Below are 13,037 nucleotides of genomic sequence, written 5' to 3'. Positions count from 1 at the left end.
GGGGCTATGCAGAGTTTTTGTTATCCTATTTGCACGCCATGTAAAGAGGGGTGTGAGAGGATGTGGTTCAAGGACACCCCTGTCTAGTGCCCTTGAATACTCTCACGTTTTTTTTAGATGAGGCCAGCTGCTATGATGTTTGCAGTAGGGGTGGTGTATGTGGTGTAGATTTAGTGGAGGAAAGGTCCTGAGAAGCCGAAGTGTTGTAGGACAGATGCCAACCAGGAGAAGCTGACATTGTCAAAGACTTTCTTTGCGTCTAGAGAAATTATTGCCATATCGTCATTTGTGTTAGACTTGGCATATTCGAGGACAGTGAGAACTTTGTGAATGTTGAAGGAAGCAGAGCGACCTTGGCTTGAGCCGGGTGTATGAGGATTGGCATGATTTTAGCTTGTCAATTATTTTAGTGTGGATTTTAGAGTTTAGGTTGAGTAGTGAGGCCTGTAGGACATAGGTTCTGATGCGTCTTTACCATTCTTGGCTATCAGCTTAATGAGGGCTTGGTAGGTGGATGGTAGATGGTCCCCTCCTTGGAAGATTGTCTGGTAGACCCTCGCCAAGGCAGGGTCTATCATGTGGGCCATGAGTTTGAAGAACTCGGGAGTGTACCCGTCTGGGCCTTGGGTTTTCCCGTTGACAAAGGAGGAGATTGTTTTGTGGATTTCCTGCTCGGTGATAGAGGAGTTGGTCAAGGAGTTTAGAATCTATATGAGGGAGTGGATGGAACCCTCTTTAAGAAATCATGAGCAGCATTTGTGTCGGAGGGGTCTGGGCCATATAGAGTGGTATAATATTGTTCAAGGATAGAGCTAATGTCAGTGGGGAGAGGAGAAAGTGTTTCCTTGGGTATCTTGAGGTTATGTGTTTGGGAACATGTACACCCTTGCACAGCTTTGCAAGCAATTTTCCTGATTTGTTACCAAACTTGTGGTATTGTAATTATGAGCATGATTTATGCACTCTTTCTTGAGCCAGAACAAGTTAGGGTCTTAGTAGTGCTGGGCATTGGTCAATTTGTAGACTTGAGATCGGGACCTTGGGTCAGGAATTGGGGGAAGCGCCAAATTTTCATGGTGGGTAGAGGGGTGAAATCTCATAATGGAATGGATACGGGGGCATTTTCAGTGGTGGGGGGGTGAGTAAATAGAGTATTCCCTGCCTCCCTCATGTGTTAAATGCCATGGAACGTTAATCTGGAGGGCTGCTGCAAATGAAGATAGGGTTGTGGTGGATTGAGACAGAGTTGGTGGGGTGGGTTTTCCTCTGCATTTGTCTTCTTACATGTTCATTAGTGTAAAGTCACCACCTAGCAGGAGGGGGTATTGTAGGTATGGGGCTAAGTGTGGAGTGACGGCCTGGAAGAAGGACTTGCTGGGGGAGTTGGGCGCATAAATGTTGGTGACTTAGAGATCTTTATTGAAGAATCGGAGGTGTAAAGTCAAGAGGTGCACCTCCTTGTTGTGTTCGGATGACACAACTTCACAAGGAAGGTTTTTTTATGGATGAGGATCAGAACACCCTCTTTGCCTTTAACAGAGGCTGATCCACATGTTTTGGCCTATTCATAATTTGAAGATTCGTCGGAAGTCATTTTAGGGAAGGTAAGTCTCCTGAAGGAGTGCTATGTTTGTTTTTAATCCTTTCACGTGGCCATACACTTGTAAGGGAACCAAAATCTTTTGACGTTCCATAAAACTATTTTCATTGTGTCAAACGGGAATGAGGTTGGGCTAATGCAAGGTGTGTTTTTTGTCTGTAAATGGCTCAGAAGGATCGTTATGCAATCAGGGTCGGGGATAATGGAGGAGGTGGGGGAGGTAGATATGAGCACAAGGAGGGGTGAAAGTGTATTAAAAATAGAAGAAACCGAGATAGTGTAGGCAAAGACTTGACTTTCTTCCCCAGGTAGCAATCGCCATATGATGGCGTTATCGGAGAGGGGGAGGCTGTCCTAAGAATGGTAAAAATTGACAAGACTGTTAAATAACCATAACAGTAATACAACTTGAACAACCATAGATGTGTTTTAAGCATTTACATCCTGTAAGGCCAGGAAGGTGAGGAGAGACACTCATATTCTATTGGGAGCTCTTTATCTGCATTTTGGGCATCCCAAATTATTTGAGTAGCGTATTTTTGGTGGATCCTTGCGCTGGCTGCATTGCTTTTGGGGTACCGGCTTATTTTACTTGGGAGAGAGCTCATGTGGGTTGTACAGATGCACCTGGAGATATGAGGCTGCTTCATCTGGGTGGGAGAAGGATTTTGTCTTCCCTGCCTAGTCAGTGAGGCGTAGTATAGCTGAGTATGCCAGGGTGAATTTTACCACCTTGAGGTGAAGGGCTGAACAGATAGTTTGGAAGACTTTCTGCTTGCGGGAGACTTCTTGGGAATAGTCAGCAAAAATTAGCAACTTATGCTCCTCCAATTGAAAGGAGTTTGCATTCTGAAAAGATTTTAATACTCTGTCCGAGTAGTTTAGATATTGAATGATTATCAGGTGGGGGGTGCATCTGTCATTGGATGGTGGGCTCTTTCTACTATGCAGAGGTTTTTGTTCCCGAGGGCCCTAGGGATATGGGTGTTACACAGCTCAGTCAGTGAACCTGAGTTATAGGTCTCTGGGAGGTCTATGATTCTAAGGTTGTTGTGACCAGAGTGGTTTTCCAGGTCAACACATTTTTCCAAGATGTAATGCTGTGTCTGAGTAGCCTGGTGTGCTGTTGCTTGAGAGCTCTGTGCCTCCTCTAGGTCTGACACATGACTCAATAGAAATCAGGTGATTGGTTTCAAATTGTCAACCGATGTGAAGATGAAAAGTGAGAAGCAAGGAGTCTAGCTGTAATACAACATATGAGATATAAAACATACAAAGACTATCTTGAAATGTGAGAAAACATATTAAAAGCTCTATAAGAGAATATTTAATGAAAAAATATATAATTAAAAAATGTGTATCACAAGCGATGGACATAATACAATGCCCAGGACTTTTTAACCGCTTGCCAACCGGCTCACGCCAATATACGTCGGCAGAATGGCATGTACAGGCAGATGAATGTACCTGTACGTCTCCTTTAAGATGTGGCATTGTGGGCGCGTGTGGACCACCGATCAGTGTCGTGTCACACGTAGCTGCGCCCCCTACAGTTAGAACACATCCCTAGGGCATGCTTAACCCCTACAGTGCCCCCTCCTGGTTAACCCCTTCACTGCCAGTCACATTTACACAATAAGTGCATATTTATAGCACTGATCACTGTGTAAATGTGGTCCCAAAATGGCGGAAAACTTGTCTGTGTTCACCATAATGTCAGTCACGATAAAGATCGCTGACATTACTAGTAAAAAAAAAAACATAAATAAAAATGCCATAAAACTATCCCCTATTTTGTAGATGCTATAACTTTTGCGCAAACCAATCAAACACTTATTGTGATTATTTTTACCAAAAATATGTAGAATAATATGTATCGGCCTAAACTGAGGACATTTTTTTTTATTTTTTCCAAAATGTACGCTTTTTTGATTTTGGCGCATTTTTTTTTTTATATAAAATAACACCAAAAGAAAGCTAAAAGATATAGCCTCTATCATAAGAATACATAAATCTCTAGATGATGGTACATTTTATTATATTATTTATGTATTCTTACGATAGAGGCTATATCTTTTAATTCATATTTAGGTGGATAATACACCTGGGCCCCTGTAGGGCGGCCTGCGATAGGCACCGGGGTCGGTAATCCCACCTCTGTGCTTTCGCATCCCGCCCACCAAGCACTCCCCAACATTGGGGAGTAGCCTCTGACTATATAATTTATTACCCCATTTAGCTCCCTACATTTTATGGTGCGACTTCTTTTTGCAAATTGTTTTGGCACAGTCTGGATATGAGGGTTGGAATTGTCCTTTGTCTGTCTGATTTACCAGCAGACTGGACAACTCCCATTCCCCCAGACCAATGCTCAATCTGCCCAATGCGAGTCACAACCGCGTGGACATATTGAGTATTTTTTCTATCTTGAGTGAATGTCGCCAGCCCCGTGTGGGCACCATGACCCCCCCCCCCTCAGCCAATTGTTTCCGGAGTGGGATGCATGGCGACTCTGTCGGAGGCTTTTTCTTACTCCTCATATGCCCCAAGCGTCCGCAATTCATTGCCCTAGTCCACCTTGGTTCTTATTACTCAGTGGGCACCTTTATGTAATGTTTGTTGTAACTGTATTTTATTTACATTAATTACATTCTAGTTGTATTCATTGTACACACCTGTTTACATGTATTTATTCTTAATCAACCGGACTCAGCTGCTTGCCACTCCCTTCCAATTATGGGTGAGCCTGGGCTTCTCCGGCTGCTTCCCGGCAGCGACCAGGTGGGGTCAACTGGTCCTGCCCCCCCGGGATTGTACCTCGCCTGTATGTGTCCCTGTGTGGGCTTCCGCCCTCACACCGTGGGATACTGGCGCATGCGCAAACTGATCGCGCTGTCGCCGTGCAGATGGCCAGATCCAGCAACGGTGGTTTCCCACGTGTGTCGGTAGCGCCGGATAGGGCACATATAAGCAGGACTCTTCTGCTTCAGCGCAATGGATGCCAGACCCCGGGATCACTGTGACTTTACCCAGTTCCCAGTAAGGTATCTCTAGACTCCTTTAGTCACCTCTCTAGCTTGTATCCTTGGTCATCCCCTTCCTCCCCCCCCCCCCCCTTATTTTATCTTATATTTTTACTCACCATTACCCTTTATATACATCTATACAACCCCTGATTTTACACCTTTTTCTCTCCTTTCATTAGGTGTCACTGTGCTGGCGTCACTACCCTGACGCCTCCCCGGGATCCTAATGGTCCCTCTTCTTCACATAGTCCACCTTCATGGACACTTCTTGCTGAGTTAACATGTGCACTCCAGCACATGTTTCAATTGGGATCCTGCTCCTGGGACCCTTTGCACGCTCCATGTATTTTCCTTGTATCCAAGGTACACATTCCTACCCTCTTGTTTTCTCTTAATTTGTATACTTTATCTTCCCCCCCCCCTTCTCCTCTTTTCCTCCCCTCTCACTCCCCTCTTTTTCCCTCCCTCCCCCTTTTTCCCCTCTCCCACTCACACCATCACACAATTTTACACTCTTATTACTGGTAGTTTTGTGTGTTTGTGCACTCACCACAAGTCCAAGGCCCGGGCTTAAGATACTAATCACTCCCTTTACCTTAGATCTCTGGCAAGTAGGTCCGTCCACATATGTGCAAAAAAAAAGGGGAAAATATTGCGCTAACCAAAAACAATTAAAACTAAAGCAGCCACACTACAATATGACAAATATTGAACAGTGATGTGAAAAGAAAAATGTAGCGCTGTGATACCATGAAGACAGTGATATCTCTAAACTAATGTTAAATCAACAATCGCTGTACCAAAACGGTGATGTAGTGCCGAAAAACATACGAATAACAAAAATAAATGTGAAAAACAGGTGTTGGTGAAAACACTGTCAGAAATAATGTAACGTAAAAAGTCCATCCAATAATGATGAGATGAATGGATAGTGGATTGACCACGTAGATCTTTGCAGAAAACAGGTCACTTTCAAAATGGAGATAAAATTCGCGCTTACCAGAAAGCGTGGATCTACCTGTCAGCGACAGTAGATCAATCAGGCATGGACACACACGGGGCATACTCAGCTCGGCTGCCTCAGACTGGATCACGGATGGAAGAAGTCATCAATGGAGGGCCACGGGTGCACGATATCCCGGAAGGATGTCCTGATAATCCCAAGTTGTCCGTTCAATGGTGGATGAAAGGGATGATGGTAGACCCCTTGAGAGGGGTGAATGGAGTGGGATAGAGGACTCCAAATAGGGCTCAAGTCCTGCGGGAACGCGTGGGAAGGGAGTAACTGCACTTTTTTCACAGCAGGAACTCCTCCGTTCCCTTTGCAGGACTAGAGCAGCCGAGAGAAGCCGACCCGCCCGAGCCAATCCTTCACTAAGCGTGATGCCCAGCTCGAGTCACTGTCAGGGGCAGGCGAACCTTAGTAATCCTTTGTTACTGGCCGCTTCCTGTATATGGATTCATCAGGTAGTGTGCGGGTATTCCGTCACTTCCTCGATGCCGCAATGTCTCCTGGGAGCTTTTGTCATTGTTCCCAGGAGACATTGCAGAGGTCTGCCGCGAGTTATCGCAGGATTTAGAAAGAAAAAAACATGCGGTTTTAGTAATTATGCATATGAGTGCATCTTCTTTTTTTTTTTTTTTTTTGGTGGGCGTGTGGATCTTGGGTGGGAGTTCCCACACTTTTTTCCCCAGGACTTGACCCCTGACTCCGAACAATGTATGAGGAAGAGAAGGAAAACACAACCCCAATGGTGCAGGTCAAAAAAGATATTTTGTGTTTTATTGAAATAAAACCGGCAAATACAATAAAAGTGATCACAAAAATAAAAAGGCAATATGAGAAATGGATGCCCCAGTTGAAGAACCTCTAGGATGAAACGTGTAGGGCCTTGGTTTTACACCATTTCTCATATTGCCTTTTTATATTTGTGATCACTTTTATTGTATTTGCCGGTTTTATTTCAATAAAACACAAAACGGCATGTGTCATTCCCACAAATGTAAAAACCCACAGTGTTCAAGTTATTTTTGTATTGCTGCGACTCAAACTTGGTCGCAGCAAGTTTTAGCACGGTGCATTTAAGCACGGCGGCTTGAAGACCTACAGCCCAACTTTAGTATCGGTGCCAAATCTCCATCCGTGGAAAGTATTGGTAAATATTTATCTATAATGTTCTTATTTTTTTAAATTCCAAGGAGAAGGCAGTTACAAAGGTGACTAAACTTGATTTCCTGTCATTAAAAATCGAACTATTACTATAGTTCTTCTTGCGACCAGCATTTTCCAAGAGTGTAATTCTATTTTTCTGCTGCTGTCTCTCACTCCCTTGAGGCACCGGACTCGGCAGTCAAAGCATAATTTTTTTCTTTTTGCATTGATACATGTCCAGCAGGGCAGTACCCAGGAACCCTTTTTGGCCCTTTTTGGCCCAGATCCACAAAGAAATTACGCAGGCGTATCTATTGATACGCCATGTAATTTCTAAGATGCCCCGTCGTATCTTTGTTTTGTATCTTAGTACGCCGTCGGATCTTAGGTGCATATTTACGCTGGCCGCTAGGTGGCGCTTCCGTCGATTTCCGCGTAGAGTATGCAAATTGGCTAGATACGCCAATCCACAAACGTACGTCCGCCCGGGGCTTTTTTTTAATGTTGTTTACATAAGGCTTTTTTCGGCGTAACGTTACCCCTGCTCTATGAGGTTGTGTACGTCGTTTGCGTAAAACGTTCGCTAATAGGGCTTTGCATAAATTATGTTCACGTCGTCTAGGCATTAAGCGGGCGTAATTTAATTTAAAAATCTGACGTGATACTAAGCATGCGCCGTATGAAAAAAGCGTAATTTACGTGGGGTCAAGCTTGTTTTACATAAAACACGCCCCCCTGTTCATCATTTGAATTTCACGCCCTTACGCCGGGAGATTTACGCTATGGCGCCGTAACTTTAGAGGCAAGTGCTTTGTGAATACAGAACATGCCTCTCAAAGTAGCGGCGGCATAGCGTAACTACGATACACTACGCCTGACTAAAAATACGCCGCCCTACGTGGATCTGGCCCAATTATGTCCACTTACTTATATAAGCCTTCAGAATATGGACTTGTTTTGTTTTTTCAAGTTCAATAGACTTTAGTAAGGTTCACCGTTCGGGTCAGAACCTTTTCTTTGTTCGGGTGTTCAGCAAATCTATACTTTGTGATAAAAAATTCCAAAATTATGAAGCATCTGGATTCAAATGGATTTTAAATGTTTATAGTACATTGTTGATGGAGTACAGATCATGCCTGCACCCTGCTCCCCTAAACCTATTCTGTGGAGTTACCATGCACATGGTCACATTTTGTAACCTTTCTTTTTAAACCTTTATAATGTCATTTTGTCCACTAGTTATTACTCAGCACTCATTGACTTTAGCCTTTATAAAATACAAGAAAAGTTACTTAAAAAGTGATAAGAAAAAAAACTACAAAGTGCAGCGTAGTGTGAAATCAGGATTTTTATAAACAGACCTCGAAGACAGGAAGAAGAGAAATTAAAATTTCTATAAATTCAAGATTAAATGTGCTAAGGCGGCTTGCTTAAGAAGAACTTTAAATCTGTGCTACAAGTTCTGTGTACAAGCTTTCATCTACAGACTCTGTAATAAGCTCTTGTGAAGATGAATAAAGAACTCTGCAACCAATCTTCCTTAATAAAGATAAAACTTTGGAAGGAGGAAGATGACTCTAAATTGATTTTAACCCTTTGTGGACAAAAATTCACAAAAATAAATTCTCTTCAGAAGGCAAAATATTAGCATATAACCAGTTGCAGTAGAATATCCGGTAAAGTTATATAATTAGTTTGTCAAATGCCAGTATAATCCTTGAAACTTTGTAGCATGTTATATTTAAAGTCAACCTTTTTAAATTATTTACAGAAAAATACTCTTATTCTGAATCCTGTACAAAATAACATGGAAAGTGAGATGTTAATGTCATCTCATTGCATACGAATAGATGCAGCATCAAAAAGTAGCATTATTTTCACTAAAGCAGTGGAAAGATTAGAGGTGTATGAATTGAACCTTGCTCGGCTTTCACATCACTGTATACAATAGCAGGTTTAATAAAACCATCAGTGTCTCTGCAGTAAACAGCCGGTTCATCTTCAGCTTTACACCAAAAATACCATGCTTTCAAAATAGAAACCATTGTTCTGACTGACAGCTGATTAGCATTCAAAGTTCTACACAGTTCTGTTGAACCATGCAAAGTGTCTACTATTGTCATATGAACATTTCACTCAATAAGATTTGGAGCTATGAAAACCATGCACGGTATAATCAAACTAGCTACATCAGAGCTTGGTAGATGCTAATAAAAAATCACATTTTCTTTGGACATTCACCAGGTGTTTTCAGTTACTTATATATTATGAATCCAGGAAGCTGCAATTCATGAATTACATGACTCTCAATAGATACAGTATTTACATTTGCATTCTTATATTCAGGAGACTTGAAAAATGCCAAATGCTCTGATTTGAAAATAAGCTTGTTTGCGATTTGCTCACCACTACCCATGACTTTAAGCTCAATTTATCAGGTTTTAATATACTGTATATACAGTACTGTGCACCGGTTACCTGCCTAGTGACCGCCTCACATACATATACTGTGGCAGGGTGGCCGCTGTGCACTGGATCACGTAGTTGGTATGTGCTCAGTCATTCACGAAAGAGAGATCTGCTGTAAACAACACAGTTATTTACACTGACAGGCAAACTTGCCGTTTTTATTTTTTTTATTTTTTTCATGTAACTTTTTATTAAAGGATTTTTTATGGTACAGAGATGATGATCGACATGGCCAGTAACAAAGTTACAGGGTACAATAGCAAATGAGTAACATTGCCAAGGTATGTCACTTTACCAGTAAAGTATCATAAAAGAGTAAATAAGAGGGAAAAAAACATAAGGTTCTAGGTCCAGCAGTGTAAATGTACTTATGAGGGAGATGTATACATAAGTATATATTAATGGATATGAGAATGACTGAAGTCTGGGTAGGCTTAGATTTAGATGGGGGGGCAGGTTGAGGCTAGTTTGAGTTAGCTGGGAGGAATGCTTCTGGGGTCCTGAAGCCAAAGATTTCATAATCTATGGAATTGAGGGATGATCAGGTGAGCCCTGACAAAGAGCACTTCCATTATGCAGTGGTCATTGAGGGTGTTAATCCCATTCTTGAGAGAGGGAGGGAGGAGTTCCATTGTATGCAATAGAACGTTTTGTTGCTATGAGAACATGCGTGAGTACAGCCTGCATGGCCAAAAGACACTTATCAAGCCCAATACCAAAAAGAACCAGTTGGGGAGTCAAGATAATCCTGGTGCTAGTTAGATTGTCAATAAGAGCACTCATTTGTGCCCAAAGGGGGAGAATGGCTGAGCAGTCCCACCATATATGTTTAGGGGTGCCATCTGTGCATAGACTGCAGCATTTAGGTGATAAGGCATTGTGTATTTTGGCAAGTTTGTTAGAGGTGTAATACCATCCCAAGTATATTTTTAATGTAGATTCCCAGTGTAAAATATTCTTTGAGAACTAACGTGATTTTCGAAAGTGCTGAGTGCCACTTTTGGGTTGAGATTTGGAATTTCAGAGTATGTTCCCAATATTCCATAGGTGGATTGGGGTTAACCAAAGATCTGTATATTCGCGATGTACCCTTTAGTTTAGTATTAGTTGTAGTAGGTCCTGGGTAATGGGGAGTTGGGACCAGGATATAGCTGCTAAAGCATTGCAAATCCATAGGTAGATGTAGACGTCCTTACAAGGGATGTGATATGTTTCAATAAGGTGTTGGAAAGATGCAAACACTTGAGGAGTTTATAAGTTTCCAATAGTAGATATCCCTTTGTCAGTCAGCAGGGCGGGGGGCAGATCTGGGGTAATGAGGCACAGAGAATGTAGGGGTAGCTAAGACAAGGTGTTAGAAGTGACAGACCTTTATGCCCGCATACACACGGTCGTTTTTCGGCATGAAAAAAAAAACAAAGTTTTTCAGCATGTCCAAAAAACAAAGTTTTTTTCCAACTTCATCATTAAAAACAATGTTGCCTACACACCATCGTTTTTGAAAAATGATGAACAAAGCATGGTGACGTACAACGCATACGATGGCACTCTGAAGGGGAAGTTCTATTCGCTTTTGGGCTGCTTTTAGCTGATTCCTTGTTAGTAAAAAACGATTTGCGCTTTTTTTGTCTGTTACAGCGTGATGAATGTGCTTACTCCATTAGGAATGGTAGTTTTACCTGAACGAGCGCTCCCGTCTCATAACTCTCTTCTGGGCATGCACGGGTTTAAAACGTCGTTTTAGCCCACACTAGGGATGAGCTTTGTGTTCGACTGGAACGTATATTCGACTCGAACATCGTCTGTTCGTACTTTCGATTAATTTCGAACAAAACGGGTCGTTTGCGTCAAATTCGAGTGACGCGCGTCGGCCCATAATTCACTGTGGCATTGCACGCTGATGATTGGCCAAGCATGCACCATGACCCTGCATGCTTGGCCAATCACAAGGCGCAAAAAACAAAGAACCACAATTGGCCAAAGCCAGGGTGGCTTTGGCCAATTATGGCTCAAGGGGTTTAGTACACGCCCCACACTATATAAGGCCGCCTGTAAGGCGGCCGCCTGTAGTGTGTTCCAGCTTTGTTAAAGAAAAGAACAGTCAGACAGTTAGAGAGAGATTGATAGAGACACAGTGTCTTTTCTACCAGATAGATAGATACATAGAGCAGGAAGGCTAGTCAGTTTAGTTAAATTTACAGTGTGTAGAGGCTATATATACATCCTAGCACTGTACATATATTTATACACTGTATATCTTAGCTAGATCAGCTATTCCTATTGTTAGGCAGTAGATTGTGCTAGATGCAGTGCTCTAACGTGTTGTATTGCCTGCATAGTGTTTAGTTTACACCTAAACATAGTACTCAGTGTTAGTGGACGTGTGCTATTTAATTGCCCATAAACGCATTAGCTGTTACTGCACGTGGGCTATTTAATAGTGTAAAAAGGGATATTGCGCGAGTGAGAACGTCTTTCGCAGTCGGTAGAAAACATTGTGAAAACGATCATGCAGTACGACGATACGAAACTTGATTTTTGGACTTTATGATCAGTGGATGAGTTTGTGGGTTAGATATGGGGAGAAAGTTAAGGCTTGACTGACATTAGTTTTTTTTTTAATACATTTTGACTTGCAGAAATAATGGAGGCCTTCAGAGAACAGGAGTTCTAAACAGAATTTGTTCAAAGGGGGCCCCGGATGGCAACCCCCCTTTTTTCTAGAATTTTTCTTTCCCAAAAAAATTAATTTTTTGAGCCAAGATCTGGCATTGTAATGGCCCCCACCCCTAAAATAATCGACATATTGTTGCCACACAGCACGTGCACTTTGGGGGGCCAAGCCTGTATGGACAGTCTCACAGGCCACCACCACTGGAACATCAGTGGCCTCATCAGGCACAAGGGTCATGTAGTTTGTTGAGGGTCTCTTTAGGAAATTGTGCAATATGCAGGAGCAAAGTATGACATGGTTCTGATTCTACTTAAGAAACCTACAGTCCCTATCTTGTTTGCACCGCCTGTATACTGCTGTTCAAAGTATATAGGTATAGGGCCAAACGGTCTTGTCAGGGCCTGAACCTCGCTATAGGCTCACTATGCAAGCCGCTTAGGGCCCCGCAAAGCTCCCCCCAAATTACTAGAGGCCCCGCCTGGTGAGAAGTCATTTTCGCCCCCTCACCCCGCTTCTAAACTCGCTGGCTGAGTCATTTCCGACAGCAGAACACCCCCTCACCCCGCTTCTCAACTTTCTTTAATGTGACGTGTCACTGTCGTCAGCCCCCCCCCCTGATTCTCATTTTTTATGTGCCATGTCATTTTGCTTAGGGCCCCAGGGAGGTCAGGATCGGCACTGGGTCTTGTAATGACTTGGGGGGAGTGGTGGCGGGGAAACTCATGTTATTTTTTTTTTTCAATGATTTTTATCCATATTGCAGGGACCAAACATTAAATTAAAGCCGCAAGCAGTATTAAATTACTTTTTTCTGAGAGCAATCTCATGTTGTGCAGGGACATTTCTAAACATGTGCCACTACTATAGACACCCAGCAGGTACCATATTTAAAGTTGGGTTTTTTTTTTTTCACTTTAAGCATCATTAAAAAAGCTGCTCAAGAAAAAACTACAGTTTTTACAACTTTTTTTTCCATTGATGCATGTTCCCTGGGGCAAGACCCGGGTTCTCAAAGACGTTTTCCAACAATAACTTGCATATTGGGCTTTAAAATTAGCACTTTTGAATTCGAACGTTCGAGTCCCATAGACTTCAATGGGGTTCTAAATGTTTGCG

This window comes from Rana temporaria, chromosome 8, assembly GCF_905171775.1.
Source record: "Rana temporaria chromosome 8, aRanTem1.1, whole genome shotgun sequence".
Classification (NCBI taxonomy): Eukaryota; Metazoa; Chordata; class Amphibia; order Anura; family Ranidae; genus Rana; species Rana temporaria.
This window is presented reverse-complemented; position numbering follows the sequence as displayed.